The sequence below is a fragment of the Bos mutus genome, chromosome 19, assembly GCF_027580195.1.
Source record: "Bos mutus isolate GX-2022 chromosome 19, NWIPB_WYAK_1.1, whole genome shotgun sequence".
Classification (NCBI taxonomy): Eukaryota; Metazoa; Chordata; class Mammalia; order Artiodactyla; family Bovidae; genus Bos; species Bos mutus.
This window is the reverse complement of record NC_091635.1, coordinates 12,039,736-12,056,289: the sequence shown is the minus strand read 5'-3', so window position 1 is coordinate 12,056,289 and position 16,554 is coordinate 12,039,736.

The following is a 16,554-nucleotide window of genomic DNA, read 5'->3' as shown; positions in this document are numbered from 1 at the left end:
ATGGAGGGGGATGGGGGGTGGGAGCGGGGGATGAAGGGGCATGCAAGCAGGCCACACAATCTCAAGACATTTGGAAACCATCGTTTTGCATCAGGGTTACACGGAAAATTCCCATTTGTGAAATTGGATTTCAAATCACCTTCTGCCATGATACAAATGGTTTCACATGTTTTTTCCCCCCTATCTCTCCTGAGAGAATTATTTCTCAGAGCTGCCTGTGAGATTCTTCTGCTTTTCCAGATAGATCCCTTCACCTGGATTTTGTTAAAACTTATTAAGTCTGAACCAAATTGGCTTGTGTGCATTTCCCTGAAGGGGATGTGTCACCAGAGCCAAGACGGGTTTTAGCTTTTCTGACAGCTGATGGAGATTTTGTTTTCAAGGCAAGTGAGAGCTTTATAAGCACTTTCTGAACATGATCCTACACAGGCTGGTTAGAGGAGAACGTTCAGGCCAGGTGTTCAGGGGAACAGTCTGTGAAGGCCAGTGAATTTCGCAAATGTGTTCAGTGACTAAAAGCTCTCAGCTTTCCTGACTGCAGTGGTCAGCATTCTGTCACTGGAGGAGGAAACACACACATAGAGGATGTTTTCTGCCATCCTAGGTCTGTGTGACTCCAGATAATGGGATGATGGTTTAGTCGCTCAGTCGTGTCCAGACCTTTGCGACCTCATGGACTGCAGCCCGCCAGGCTCCTCTGTCCATGGGATTCTCCTCCCAGGCAAGAATACTGGAGTGAGTTGCCATTTCCTTCTGCAGGGGATCTTCCTGACCCAGGTATTGAACTGGGGTCTCCTGCATTGCAGGCAGTGCTTTACCAAGCGAGCTACCAGGGAAGCCCCAGACAATGGGATGGCAGACTAACTGTGCTGAGTTGGCCAGTTTTAGGCAGAACATTGAGCCACCCAGCAGAACCAACTCTGAATTGGGTTTCTCCAACTGGTGACTGGTGACCAGCTCATTCTGATGAATGGATCACACCGGTTGAGACAAACATGTTTCCCCTTTGCTCCCCTCCCTGAGCCATGCTCTCACACCCACACGTCATCCCCTTCAGCTGAATGATGAATGTTCTCAGGAGGGTTATTACCCATCTTATCTCTAGCTCTTTTAAGATTTGGTTTGGGCTTGCTTTTAGAGCTTTTGATCTCTTATCGCTTGGTCCTTGGACTTGATTTGACATCAAGCAGCCCTCATCGTCCTTAGTCAGAGCACATTAAACGTGCCTGGGCCTGCCCCTTCCCTAGAAAGCACCAAACAACAACAAAAAACACACCTGGGAAGGATGGGGCCAAGAATGCTGTGCTCCCTGGGGTACCCAGGCAGCCCTGGTGGGAGGGAGACTGCAACCTGATGCAATAAAGAACTGATGGAGGCCTGGAATCAGCAGGGGCCTCGATATGGATGGTGACATCCCAGAGATGCCAAACAACGTTTGGGTCCAACATGACTCTCTGCCTGGGTCCCTTGAGTTGATCCAGTGCTGTCACATAGGCAAGGGGCAAAATCTATATTTTTCACGAGCCAGATTTTTCATCACTCACAGCTAAAAGTGTCCTTGGCGTGTTTTGTACCTCAGTTTGGCATGTGTGTTATTGGACCCCTCTTCCTGGCATCCATGACCTTACCCATACTCAAAGGTCCCCCGCACCGCTCTAGCCGTTTCTGCCCCGTCTCCACCATGACCTCCTTTCCCTCTGTCCATTACTCTCCTGTGCTGTGTCTTATACCCTGTGTCCCATCTTCTACATCAGGGGCTCATAACCCAGGACCGGCATGGGCTTTGGGAGTCTAGATGTCCAAATTGAATGTTTTCCCTTCTTTTTCCCTCTAAAACAGGCACCTTCTCCTGTATTTATTCAAATATAGCAAACAGCAGCATGATCACTCCCCACTGTCCATGCCAGGGAACTGAAAGCCACCTTGTCCCTGAGCATCATGGACTGACTGCCCAAGCGATTCTCTCACTTCCTTTCACATATTGTAAACCAGGCGTTTGCAAAACACTTTCTAGTGGAGCCCCGTGATTTCTACCCAAGCGTCTTGAAGCATCAGAGCTATTAGTTTTCCCCAAGGGTTTATTTTGCTAATCCTCAAATTTACAGAAAACTTAAAAGAAGAGTTCAATGAACATTGTTTTCCTTTGCTTTGTAAACATTCTGCCTTGTTTGTGGTCCATCTCCATTTTTCTGAGCCATTTGGAAATATGATACAGACATGACACTCAGCCCTAAATACTTTAGCAAATGTCTCCCTAGAGTAAGGGCATTCTCCTACATGAGCACGATAATGTCAGCACACCTGAAAAATGGAACATTTACTCATCTAATCTACACTAGACATTCAAATTTCCCTAATTGTTTCCACATGCCTTTCATGGCTGTTAAAAATTCTTGAAAATCCAGGACCCAGTGAAAGTTCACACACTGTATTCGGTGATTATGTCTGTTTAATTGCTTTTCATCTGAAACAGTCCCTCCACTTTTTGTTTACTGTCAATTTTTCACTCAACTTTTTATTGAGTATAATTGCTTTACAATGTTGTGTTAGTTCTGCGGCACAACAAAGCGAACCAGCTATCCACATACATATATCCTCTCCCTCTTGAGCCTCTCTGCCAAACCACCACCACCCTAGGGCTTCTCAGGTGGTTCAGTGGTAAAGAACCTGCCTGACAATGCAGGAGACGCGAGACTGCAAGTTCAATCCCTGAGTCGGGAAGATCCCCTGGGGGAAGAAATGACAACCCACTTCACTATTCTTGCCTGGAACATTCCATGGACAAAGGAGCCTGGCAGGCTGCAGTCCATGGGGTCGCAAAGAGTCAGACATGACTACGCACACACGCACGCCATCCCACCCTTCTAACTCTTTTGAACAGCCCAGGCCCGCTGCCTTGTTCCCCACTCTGCTGTTGTTTGCTCCCAAGTAGATTCAGGTGAAGCATGTTTGGCAAATACAGCCCTGCTGCTAAGTCGTTTCAGTTGTGTCCGACTCTGTGCGACCCCATAGACGGCAGCCCACCAGGCTCCGCCGTCCCTGGGATTCTCCAGGCAAGAACACTGGAGTGGGTAAATACAGACCAGGTGGTGGATATTTCTATAGCACCACGTCAGAAGCACATGCTATGGTTTGCCTGCTCTTGGCTACGGTAAAGTCGATGCTGTGGGGAAGGGCATTCCCCAGACCTTTCCATTGTCCTCTCTCCCTCTAAAACTAGTTAGGAATCTGTGGGTGATGCTTTTGAGGTCATGTCAGTATCCTGCTCTGCAATGCCTTGAGAATCTTAAGACTGTATGTTGAGATTATCAACTGATGATCTTTGCCTGACTGTGATTATACTGGGAGCTGAGAAGCATGTATTTTTTTTCAATTACAGTTGATTTGGGCTTCCCTGATGGCACAGTGGTAAAGAAACCACCTGCAATGCAGGAGACCCAGGTTTGATCCCTGGGTCGGGAAGATCCCCTGGAGAAGGGAATGGCTACCCACTCCAGTATTCTTGCCGGAGAATTCCGTAGATGGAAGAGCCTGGCGGGCTACAGTCCATGGGGTCGCAGAGAGTCGGACACGACTTGGTGACTGAACAACAACAATAAGCAAATCCATAGCTGACACAACTGAGTGACCAACACTTTGATATGACGAAGATTCTGTATCTTTTTCTTTAAATTTGTATTTTAGTTTAAAAAGTTTAAACATGTTTTTAATACAATTTTGAAAGGTTACTTTCCATTTACAGTTATTACAAAATATTGGCCATATTCCCTGTATTATACAACTAAGCTTATTGTATACCTAATAATTTGTGCCTCCTACTCCTCTACCCCTGTATTTCCCCTCCTCCCTTCCCTCTCCCCACTGGTAACCACTAGCTCATTCTCTTTATCTGTGAGTCTGCTTCTTTTTTGTTATATTCACTAGTTTGTTGTATCTTTTAGATTCTACATGTAAGTGATATCATACAGTATTTGTCTTTTTCTGACTTACTTAGCATAACGCCCTCCAAATCCATCCATGTTACAGCAGATGGCAAAATTTTGTTCTTTTTATGGCTGAGTGGTATTCCACTGTATATGGAGACCGCATGTTCTGGATCCACTCACCTGTTGATGGACATTTAGGTTGCTTCCCTATCTTGGCTATTGTAAATAGTGCTGCTATGAACGGGGGCTTCCCTGATGGTTCAGTGGTAAAGAACCCACTTGCCAAGCAGGAGACGTGGGTTTGGTCCCTGGGTTGGGAAGTTCCCCTGGAGAAGGAAATGGCAACCCACTCTAGTATTCTTGCCCAGGAAATCCCATAGGCAGAGGAGGCTGGCAGGCCACAGTCCATGGGGTCACAAAAGAGTAGGATACAACTTAGCGACTAAACAATTTTCAACAACAACTGCTGTGGACGTTGGGGTTCTGTAATCTTGACCCCAATTTCCTCCATCCACTCTGCACAGTAATCTTATATAACGCATATCTCTTCTCACTTAGATTAGGACAATTACCTCCTAGAACTAGCTTCCAGGTCTCCATTCTTGGCCTTTTCTAACCCATTTTATACCCTCGGCCACCAGAGTGATCTTCCAGGGCGAGTATGATCGTATCACCTCCTCCATTGAATGGATTCCCAACAACCCGAAGATAAACAGTTGCTTACCAGGGCATTGAAGACCACCACCCTGGCTCCAGCACTCACCTTTACCCTTGTCCCCCACTTGTCCCTTCAGCCTGTTCACCTGACTCTCTCCAACTACTTGCTCAGAGCTGTCTACACATCACTTCCTCCGGGAGGCCCTCATGGACGGTTCTGTCCACAGAGCACCAGAAACTCACTTTGTCCTCTCACCCAGTACTCTTGTTTTATCACTAGACTGTAAACGCCAGCAGGGCAGAGGGCCGGCCTGGCTTCCTACTGGGCGCCCATGGCCTAGCAACAGCCTGGTACACAGTAGGTACTCCATGAGTGCTCCCTGAACAGATGGGCAGTGCTGCCATGTGGGCAGGTCATTCTTTGCCAGACGAGCACAGGAGGAATGGGCCAAATGAATCAGTTGTTCTGGGCCCCTGGGACCCGGCCCAAGTTTCTGAAGGTTAAGAGCCTCCTTTCAGAATTAATCAGGTGCCGCTCCTTCCCTTCCAGCAGGACATTCTAATCCAACAGTGCTTCAGTTCCAATCGCCAGAGCCTCTGGGAGGCCAGTAGGAGGAGCAGAATTAGGTGTTTGTTTATTGAACAGATGTTGATAAATGAAGCCGAAGGTGACAAGTGGTAACTGAGCTCCTCCAGACTCAGCTAGAACCACCATCGGTGAAAAGGTTCAGGTTTCAGCGCCCAGAGTGCATCGTCACCACCTTGGATGAGGGTAGTGACACTTGGTGATCAGTGTCACGGGGTGTCCACCAAAGGCCTCCTGCCCTTCAGTCATCATCATGAGACAGGAAAGAAAGAAAATCAAATTCGGTTAGAGCAGAGACATGCTGAGAACACTGCAGAGCATGTGCTGTGCTCGGTCAGAAAGCAAAGCCAGGGAGGGGAAAGCAGACCACAGCCCCTCCCCTGGCTCTGGGAGCTCCCCCCCAATAAAGGACCCACAGTGTGGCACCTTCCAATGACTAAAACCCGCACGCAGCAGAGTACAGAAATTGGTAAGTCCTAGAGTAGTTAGTGAAAGTCATTCAGTCGTGTCTACGTGCAACCCCATGGACTCTACAGTCCATGGAATTCTCCAGGTCAGAATACTGGAGTGGGTAACCTTTCCCTTCTTCAGGGGATCTTCCCAACCCAGGGATTGAACCCAGGTCTCCCACATTGCAGGCGGATTCTTTACCAGTTGAGCCACAAGGGAAGTCCAATACTGGTGTGAGTAGCCTATCCCTTCTCCAGCGGATCCTCTTGACCCAGGAATCAAACCGGGGTTTCCTGCATTGCAGGCAGATTCTTTACCAAATGAGCTATCAGGGAAGCCCACAGTGTAATTAACTGTAATTACACAGTGTAATCAGTGTAGTTAAGCTAATGGCATTAACCACATGTCACGTGGCAGAATCACAGAGTTGGTCCACTGAGCCTCCAGGGACAGAGGTGGAGCTGTGTGCTCATCCGTTTCCACCACCATCCTGGCCTCGGACAGAGTTTGGACATAGTAGGTGCTCGGTGGGCCCTGTTGACCTGGCTGGGACACATCACCTGCACACCTGCTGACACCGCTCCACTGTCATGGTAAACATCGCATTGCACGTTGGCAAGTTTGGGGCACACCCAGCCACTTTGTGCCTCTGATAAAGGCTTTGAGGTAACTAGAGCAGGTTCAGTGCATAACTAAGCACAGATCAGGGGTTAGTGAGCCCTTCTGGTGGTCCATGGTCTGCGATGGAGCAGCCGATTTACAAGGGTCTGGTCTCCCACTGGTGACTTTCCCTCTGCCCCCCAGGGCAGGGCTGGGCTCTGGCACACCAGACCCACCCTCCGAGAGGGACCGATTCCCCAAAGGAAAACCCAAGGTTCTGCCCCGAACTGTGCCGCCGCCACCCCCCAAAGTCTTCCTCTGGGCCTAGGAATTTCATCCCAAAGGAGCTCTGTTTCTTTCTGTTACTTTATCCAGCAAGCTTACGCTGACCCGAGGAGGGTGACTAAGGGGAAATGGAGTATTTTCAGCCAGGGGCCATCACAGTCACTGTATCAAGTATCTTTTGGGGGCAGTGAATTTCACGACAGGTGTGTTTTTATTCAGGAGAAATAATGCACTTAATTTAGAGGGATGAACTTTCCTTCCAAGAACTGTTCACTCTCTCTCTCCCCTACCCTCACCCATGCTGCCAGGAGAACCCACAGCGATGGCAACCATGACATTTAAGCCTGGATAAACCATTGCAGCATAAGCCACAACATCTGACTTCAAGTCTTGTCTTTTAATGACTTTTAATGAGGTGAATTCACCAAGCCATACTTCTCTCTTCTTTCAAATGGGCATCAGCCTGTCTCTACAGGCTTGGAAGGGGTGAAAGTGAATGTGTGAATCACTCAGTCGTGTCCGACTCTTTGCAACCCCATGGACTGCAGCCCACCAGGCTCCTCTGTCCATGGAATTCTCAGGCACAGATACTGGAGTGGGTTGCCATTCCCTTCTCCAGGGGATCTTCCCAACCCAGGGATCAAACCTGGTCTCCCTCCTTTGCAGGCAGATTCTTTACCATCTGGGCTACCAGGGATGCCTTTGAAAGGGGTGAGGAGGGGGTGTTAGGAGATGGTCCGAGACCTGGGGAGCTGCAGTGGTCCTCACTGTGACAGCACAAGCGTGAATGGGTTGGTCTCAGTTCTCTTTCAGGCCAGAGACATGAAGGAGAAGGTTCAGAGTGGAGAGGTGGCTGGGTTGGGGTATTTTCTAAAATTTGCCCTTTCTCTATGGAAAAAAAGGGTATTTTTCCTATACATTAAAAAAAATTATTTTAGTGAAAAAATTTACAGCCTTTTAAAAATTCTTTGATCAGAGTAACACAAGTACATAGGTTAGAAAGTCAAACAGGCCTTCCCTGGTGGTCCAGGGTGTGTCCCACTCTGTCTTGGGACACAACCTGTGGAGTTCTGGTGACCATGTAACATGTCTGGTTCTCCTGAAGCCACCATGCTGGAGAGATTTTGGGGCAAGGCCATGAGAGACAGACAGAGATGGATGTCTGAGAAGCCGCAGCTGGTCCATCCTCTAGCTATTCTATCTTCTAGTAAACCTGGTCTTAACCAGCAAGTGAGACATGCCCAGCTGAGCCCAGCTAATACTAATAAATGATGGGCAGCTCCCTGGTGGTCCACTGGTTAAGAATCCACTTTCCAATGCAGCAGATGCGGATCCGACCTCCCCTCTGGAAACTGAGATGCCCCCATGCCGTGGGTCAGTTAAGCCCGTGCCCCACAACTACAGAAGAGTGGCAAGTAAGATCTGATGCAGCCAAATAAAAATAAATTTAAAACAATAATAAGTGATGGTTGTTGTTTTATGCCACCAAAGTCTGGTTTAGTTCAGCAATGGATAACAGGAACATTGCTCCAGCTTCTGTCTCCCCATCTCACTTGACTGCAGCTTCATCTTTCCAGTCGCTCAGACCCAAAATCTTGGAACCACTTTTGTCTTCTCTCTTTCACACCTCACATCTATTATGTCAAGAAATATTCCGGCTCTGCCCTCAATGTTTGCCCAGAGTCCACTCACTTCTTACCACCTCCAATGCTCACACCCTGGTCCAAGCCACCATCATCCTCTTGGGCACCGTGATTATCTTTCACCTGCATCACAGCAATAGCCTTCTAATTGCAATAGCATCTTCTGCCTGTCTTCCCGCTACAGTTTATTCTCAACGCAGCAGGCAGAATCATCCTGCTGACATGTGAGTCAGCCCTCTTCTAAAGTTTTCTAGCTATTCGTGCCCATACATGTCTTTTTCAACACTAAAGTCACTTTTTAATTTGTAACAAAGAGACCTGCATTCTAGTTCTGGCTTTGCCCCTAATAGACTAGGAAATAGAATTAGCTCGGATGAGGGATCTAGATTCAACCTGCCTGGATTTAAATCGCAGCTCTGCCACTGGCTTGCGGTGTCCCGTGGGCCAGCACTCAGTCTTCCATGGGCTTAGTCTCCTCATCTGTCTGATGGAGCTGATAATAATAGAACCTAACTCATAACGCTGCGGTGGGGATTAAAGAGATGATCCACACGAATCGCCCAGCCTAGCACTCAGCGTTCAAAAAAAGCTAGCTATAACTCTTACTATCGTTCCCAATTTAAACCCTCGGGCAAACTTTGTTGCTTCGGGCACAACTGCGGATGAAGACTCTTAGGGGTATGAAGCTTTTCCAATGGCTGAGGCAGAGGAAATGTGATCGCCTTGATTATGTTTGTAGGTTCTATTAGACCACATAGCAACAGAACAACATAGCAACTAAAGAAAGCAGTTCAGTTTTGTTCGTCAGTCAACTTGTCTTTTCTTTTCGTGTCATTCCGACTTAAAAAGAAAAAACAGCCACTTGAGTAGTTTTCGTGTCACCCTCTCTGGTGAAAGTGGTACTTGAGTTTTGTTTCTGCTCAAAGCTGTTATCACAAATTTACAAACCAATCACAAACTCCCCCTGTTCTTGCAAGCCTATTTCATGAATGTTTTACTCGATTGTTACCACAGTGCCCTCTAGTGGAACATAATGATTTCCTTGATTTAGGGGGCTTAGATTTTTTTTTCTTTTTTTATTGAATTCACAGTGTTTCAAGTGCACGGTAAAGTAATTCAGTTATACATATATACATATATAGGTATATGTATTCTTTTTCAGATTATTTTCCATTATAGGTTTTTACAAGATATTGAATATAGTTCTCTGTGCCATAGAGTAGATCCTTGTTTTTTGTTGTTAATATTTATTTACTTTTCGTTGCACTGACTCTTTGTTGCTGTGAGCAGGCTTTCTCTACTTGCAGCAAGTGAGGGCTGTTCTCCAGTTGCGATGCACGGGCTTCTCATTGCGGTCACTTCTCTTGTTGCAGAGCACAGGCTGTAGGCACGTGGGCTTCAGTAGTTGTGGCGCAGGGGCTCAGTAGCTGAGATTCTAGAGTTCAGGTTCAGTAGCAGTGGTGGATGGACGGGCTTAGTTCCTGTGCGGCATGTGGGATCTTCCTGGAGCAGGGATCAAACCCACGTCCCCTGCACTGGCAGGCAGATTCTTATTGACTGTGCCACCAGGAAAGTCCCAGTAAGTCCTTATTGTTTATCTACTTTATATGTAGTAGTCTGTATCCCATTTATTATTATTCATAGTATTAGGCTCATACGAAGATATGGCTTATCCACATATTTTAGAAAACTTTTAAAAATTATCTGTGATTTAATTTTCAATCCATTGAACTATGAGGCTTGGTTTTCACTAAGAATCTACCTTCCCACAGAGTGGTTCTACCTGGTGGGCGCCTCCGTCTCATGCCTCTGGTCCCTCTGGGTTTAGAGGGCTGCTCTCAAACTAGGACATAGCAAATCTGGTGGAGCGAGAGGGCAGGCCTCACAGGACCCAGGCCAATTGTTCTGCACAGGCGATGCAGCTAGAACTCAAAGAAACTGCCTGAAGTCAGCCTTCTGTGCCAGCTCCTATCCAGCTTCTCCCCAGCTGGGTGTGCTAATGATGCTGAAGGGGGCCAGGGTATGCCATCCCAAAATATGCCACATTGGCATAAGGATTATTTTTGAGCTGAAGGTAACTGAAAAGTGACAGATGCGGGAAAAGTTATCTGCCCTCCCTTATCTGCCTAACTGTAGGCTATAGTTGCTCCTCTGAGGAAGGCCTGTAACCAGGAAGAAGACTAACTCTGATCACCAGAGACGGGAGTCACACTGAGATGAATCTGCATAAACAGACCTTATAAAAACAACCCTTATCTTTCATTAGGTTCCCATACATTCCCTAGTCACTTTCCTAGAATTTATCACCCCAGAAACCCAAATCTTCTTTTTTCTAGCCAACTCTCCACAATTTACTGCCCTTTGTTTAAATGGTATAAAAGACCCAACTCTAGCTGCTCTTTTAAAAAATTTTTTAATTGGATCTTTTAAACTGTTTATTTGGGCTTTTTGTTTTGCTTTGTTGTGTTTGGTTGTACCATGTGGCATATGGGGTGTCAGTTCCCCAACCAAGGACTGAACCCACGGCCCCTGAATTGGAAGTGCAGAACCCTAACCACTGGGCTGCCAGAGAAGTCCCTCTAGCTGCTTCTTAAGAGTTTTCACTTCTTTTTTTCTGTGAAGATCCCATGCACACAAATACTAACATAAATAAAAATCATATACCTTTCCTTCTGCTAAGCTCTGTCAGTGTAACTTGCATATCCCTATACACTGAACATAGAAGAGGGCAGAGGAAACATTTTTTTCTTTCCTACAATTATCTCCCAGGTGTGGAGATCATTGCAAGAAGGACAGGAGGTAAGTTAGCAGCCTTTGCTCCACCCTCCAGGGAGCACCTGGCACCTGGTTTGAGTCTCTAATGTTACTACCTCATCCAATTCAGCACCTTCAGCTGCCGTGCCTGACAAACGGCTAAAGACGAGAAACTTACCACACAAAGAACCCAGCACACACTCTGCCCTGTCTCATCTTGACTTTCAAGGGGTTTTGTGTGCTCTCTGAAATGTTAATCCTCCAGGGTGAAACCCAAGCTGGTTTATCCTTAGAGCTACCAGGGCCAGTAGAGATGGTGAGCCATGAAGCACTAAATTTCTTCTCCTAAAAATACAAGGGGTCTATTCAACAAACTCACTGTTGCACCACAAAAAGCTATTCTTGTATCAGATCAACAAAGGGAACGGGGCCAAGTACAAAGACAATTTGAGGTTTATGTTCTGTTTCCTGCGGAAAAGTGAGACCCAAGGGAAGACCACCGGTAGGACAGAGCAGGTCCCACGAAGGTGCAGCGTTATCTTAGACCTAAGTTCTGATCCAGCATATTTGTGGTGGGGCCTGAGAATCCACACTTTAACAAGCACCCCAGGGGGTTCTGATGCAGATTATTGGAGGGTTGCCCACATTCTGAGAAATACTCAATGGTGTCTGCCAAGATTCAACAGCAGATACCATTAAAACTCTCAGGAGCACAAGGCCATGACAGCATAGTAAAAGAATAATTACATTTTCCAGGGTTTGGCTCCATCAGACCTTGCTTGGCCCTCATAAATGCTAGTAGATAGATGTTCATAAACAATAAACATATGTTTAGCATCCTGAACTAGACTTTTAAATAGAACATTAAGAAACTGTCACACATAGAGAACAGACTAGTGATTGCTAAGGGGGAGGGGGTTGGGGGAGGGATGGAGTGGGAGGTTGGGGTTAGCAGATGTAAACTTTTATATGTAGAATGAACAACGAGGCCCTACTGTATATCCCAGATCAGATCAGATCAGATCAGTCGCTCAGTCGTGTCCGACTCTTTGCGACCCCATGAATCGCAGCACGCCAGGCCTCCCTGTCCATCACCAACTCCCGGAGTTCACTGAGACTCACGTCCATTGAGTCAGTGATGCCATCCAGCCATCTCATCCTCTGTCCTCCCCTTCTCCTCCTGCCCCTAATCCCTCCCAGCAGCAGAGTCTTTTCCAATGAGTCAACTTTTCACATCAGGTGGCCAAAGTACTGGAGTTTCAGCTTTAGCATCATTCCTTCCAAAGAAATCCCAGGGCTGATCTCCTTCAGAATGGACTGGTTGGATCTCCTTGCAGTCCAAGGGACTCTCAAGAGTCTTCTCCAACACCACAGTTCAAAAGCATCAATTCTTCGGCGTTCAGCCTTCTTCACAGTCCAACTCTCACATCCATACATGACCACAGGAAAAACCATAGCCTCGACTAGACGGACCTTTGTTGGCAAAGTAATCACAGAGAACTGTATTTAATATCCTATGATAAGCCATAATGGAAAAGAATATTAAAACAGAATGCTTCTGTACAGCAGAAACCAATATAACATTGTAAAGCAATTATACTCCAATAAAAATAAATAAAATAAATAATAAAAATAGAAGGAAATGGCAACCCACCCCAGGGTTCTTACCTGAGAAATCCCCTGGACAGAGGAGCCTACCGGGCTACATATGGTCCATGGAGTCTCAAAGAATCAGACACAACTTAGCAACTAAACAACCACAGAAAATAGGCCTACTATATGATCCAACAATTTGATTTCTGGTTATTTATCCAAAGAAAACAAAAACACTAATACAAAAAGATATATCACCCCTATACTCATTGCAGCATTATTTATAATAGTCAAGACGTGGGAGCAACCTAAGTGTCCACTGATGAATGGATGAATGGATAAAGAAAACGTGATATGTATATAAACTTCTCTTTATTCTGTATGGCCCAAGATAGAAACTAGTACTCATGGATGAAAACCATTGGAAGGCCTTCCCAGCAGAATATCCCAAAGAAAGACTGACTGGAGAGGTGATGAGTTCCCCATCACTAGGAGAGTTCAAGAACTGGGCAACCATTTGGCAGGAATGCTGTAGAAACTATAGCATTTCAGCATCAGATTGGATTAGATAGCCTTTCAAGTTCCTTGCAATTCTAAGAGTCAGATTCTCTTAAAGGATACCTCAAAAGTAAACCTGTAAGTTTAAAAACTACCAAAATTGCTTCCCAATGTTCAGACACAGGGAAATCAAGCTGAGTAGAAACTCTAGTACCATGTACACTGAATGCTTTGAAAGTTTGAAGGACTAGAACTCTAAGATGTACCTAAGTTCTCTGAAATGTCCATCAAAATAAGAGTATTGGGATGAAGCACATTCAATAGCATCCTTTGCTGATTTTCACAAGCCCCAAATAGGTAATCACAAGGGGCAATTTTTTTAAATCACACTCAAATTTCATGCTTTCTAAGGTCTTGAAGTATTTTAGTTTTTAGATTGTGTTCATGAATGTATAATAATCTTTTTTAAAACCTTTATAATTAAATTGACTATTGGTAGAACAAAAGCAAGCATAAAAGAGAATCTATTTTCCATAGCTTTTCCTGTATGGAATAAAATAGTACTCAACAAAAAGTAAGTAAATAGTGATTGGGTAACATAAATAAGAAAGAGCTAGCACATTGATTTCTTTACTGAGCAGTTTGTTTCCTAACATTAATTTAGGCAATAAAGCATTCTCATACATCCCCTTTCCACTTAACAGAATTGCATTCTTATGTCAATGCTGCTCACTTTCATAAAAACTGGACAGCTCAATTGATTAGAGCACACCCATTCAATATACATTTATTGGGGGACTTCCCTGGTGGTCCAATAGCTAGGACTTCGCTCTCAATGCAAGGGGCGCAGGTTTGATCCCTGGTCAGGGAACTAGATCCCATATGCCTACAACTAAGAGTTTGCATGCCAGAACGAAGATCAAGGATCCCTTGTGCCACAGCCAAGACCCAGCACAGCCAAATTAATAATTAAAAATAAAATATGTTAGGACTTCCCTGGTGGTCCAGTGGTTAAGAATCTGCCTGCCAATACAGGGGACATGGGTTTGATCCCTGGTCCTGGAAGATTCCACGTGGAGCAACTAAGCCCAGGCACCACAACTACTGAGCCTGTGCTCTGCAGCCCAGGAGCCGCAACAAGAGAAGCCACTGCAATGAGAAGCCCACGCAGCGAAACTAGAGAGTAGCCCCTGCTCACCCCAACTAGAGAAAGCCTGGGTGCAGAAACAAAGACCCAGTACAGCCAAACACCGATAAATAAGTAAATAATACAAACATTTTTAAATGTTAAAATACATTTATTGGGCACAACAAATGTACCCTAGTCCTCCAGGAACACTCACTTTAGTGCAGAGAATCTGCTAGGTCCTGGGTTCAATCCCTGGGAAGTCCAGTTAGCTTCACAGCCAGCCACCTTACAGACGCTGCTATGAATAACAGCCAGAACTAGTGGAGGTGACTATGCATTGTAGACACGGGGAAAAGACTACTGGAGTTGTGGATGTGCTGTGACCACAAGAAAGAAAGATGGCTGAAAACATCTCTCAGCCCTACTGGCAGTGGAAATAGGCTATTTCCATAGAGAAACATACGCTTGGCATTCTCCTTATCTCTGAAGGACCTCTTAGAAACACACAGAGGTCATCTGGTAGTTAGTCAAAGTTTAAAATGCCAATAAAAAGCTTTTAAATTATCATGTTTCTTGACTGCTGATTTTTCAATAGAACTGTACAACACAGAAGTAAGTTCCTGATACAGACCCAGGACACTGGGGTCTTGAATAATCAGCTTCAACACAATGGCCTATGATATTGAGACAATTTAAGAATGTTGAGAATAAAAAATGGATTTCTTCTCAATGAACTCACTGTTCCACAGTGATGCCTAAGATAGAAAACAATTCATATCTTAACAATACCCTTGTATGGAGGAAGAGATTTTTTCCTCATCCAGGTGCAGCTGGGTAGGGAAACCAACACGGATCTGAACACCAGTGGTAATGCTACCAAAACAGAGTTCAAGGGTCACGGTAGCACTGTAGGAAATTAAATAAGAAGTTAATAACATCTGATGTTTTGATAGCATTTTTGCATCCATAAAACTCTCCTATGGCTGTCATAAGCCAAGCAGAACAAAAATAACTATTTTTTAATTGAAATAGTTGCTGTACAATATTATGTTACAATCTATTACAGCAATTCATGATTTTTAAAGGGTATAGTCTGTGTATAATTTATTATAAAGTATTGGCTATATTTCCCGTGTTGTACAATATATCCTTGTAGCTTATTTTATATCTAGTAGTGTGCACCTCCTAATCCCCTTCCCCCATATTGCCCCTCCCACCTTCCTTCTCCCTGCTGATAACCACTAGCTTATTCTCTGTATCTGTGAGTCTGTTTCTGTTTTGTTATATTTAGTTTTTTGTGTTTTTTTAAGATTCCATATATGAGTGATATTATATAGAATTTGTCTTTCTCTGTGTGAGTTATTTCACTTAGCATAATGCCCTCCACATCCATGCATGTTGCTGCAGATGGCAAAATTTTATACTTTTTTATGACTGAGTAGTATTCTGTTATATATATGTGTGTGTGTGTGTGTGTATATATATACACACACATATGTATGCCACATTTTCTTTACCATTCATTTGTTGATAGAAACTTAGGTTGCTTTCATATCTTGGCTATTTTAAGTAATGCTGCTATGGACATTGGGGTGTGTATATCTTCTCAAATTAGGGTTTTGGGGTTTTTTTAGGATATATGCCCAGAAATGGGATTACTGGCTCTCACAGTAGTTCCTCTTTTTTGAGAAACCTCCATGCTGTTTTCCAGGACAGGTACTATTAATGTGGATGAGAACAGAGACAGCTAAGTGGTAGGTAGGAACTAGGCTGGAAGCCAGACTTCAGGCTCATGGCTAAGTGTGTTTTCCACTACACCACGCTGCCTCCATAAGCTTCCTGCAGAATTCTTTTAGTTTCAAAACGACAGTTTAATGCTGTCCCCACTTTGTCTGTCTTTCTTGTTTGACATATAATTTCAGCTCACCAAGAGCATGAAGTTATACTTCTGGGTTATGAATCATATAATTTGTGTAACTCTTCTTAAATTCTTCAAGAACTCTTCTGACTTCAGTTATAATTTGAACTGATAGCTTTCCAGAATTGATACAGCTATTGTATTTCTTTATGGTTCCTCTATTTGTTATGGTCAATATCTTCCTCTTTCTCGATTTTTCACTTCTACTCCAGTAATTTTTTTTCCAAAAGAGTATATGTTCAAGTTTCAGAGCTGTCCAAAAATATCTTTATTTTGCTCTGTGAGGTGTTTTGGCTGGTTATAGAATTTGAGATTTGAAATCATTTCCTCTAGAATTTTGAAGACATTATTCTAGCATCATTTCTAGTAATCTATGTTATAGACAAAAAGTTGTATACATATTCATTTCTTTCTTCCTTTACTCTTTGAATAATGACATTTCCCCTGTGGTCCAGTGGTTAAGACTCTGCACTTCCACTACAAGGGGTGTGGGTTCGATTCCTGGCCAGGGAACT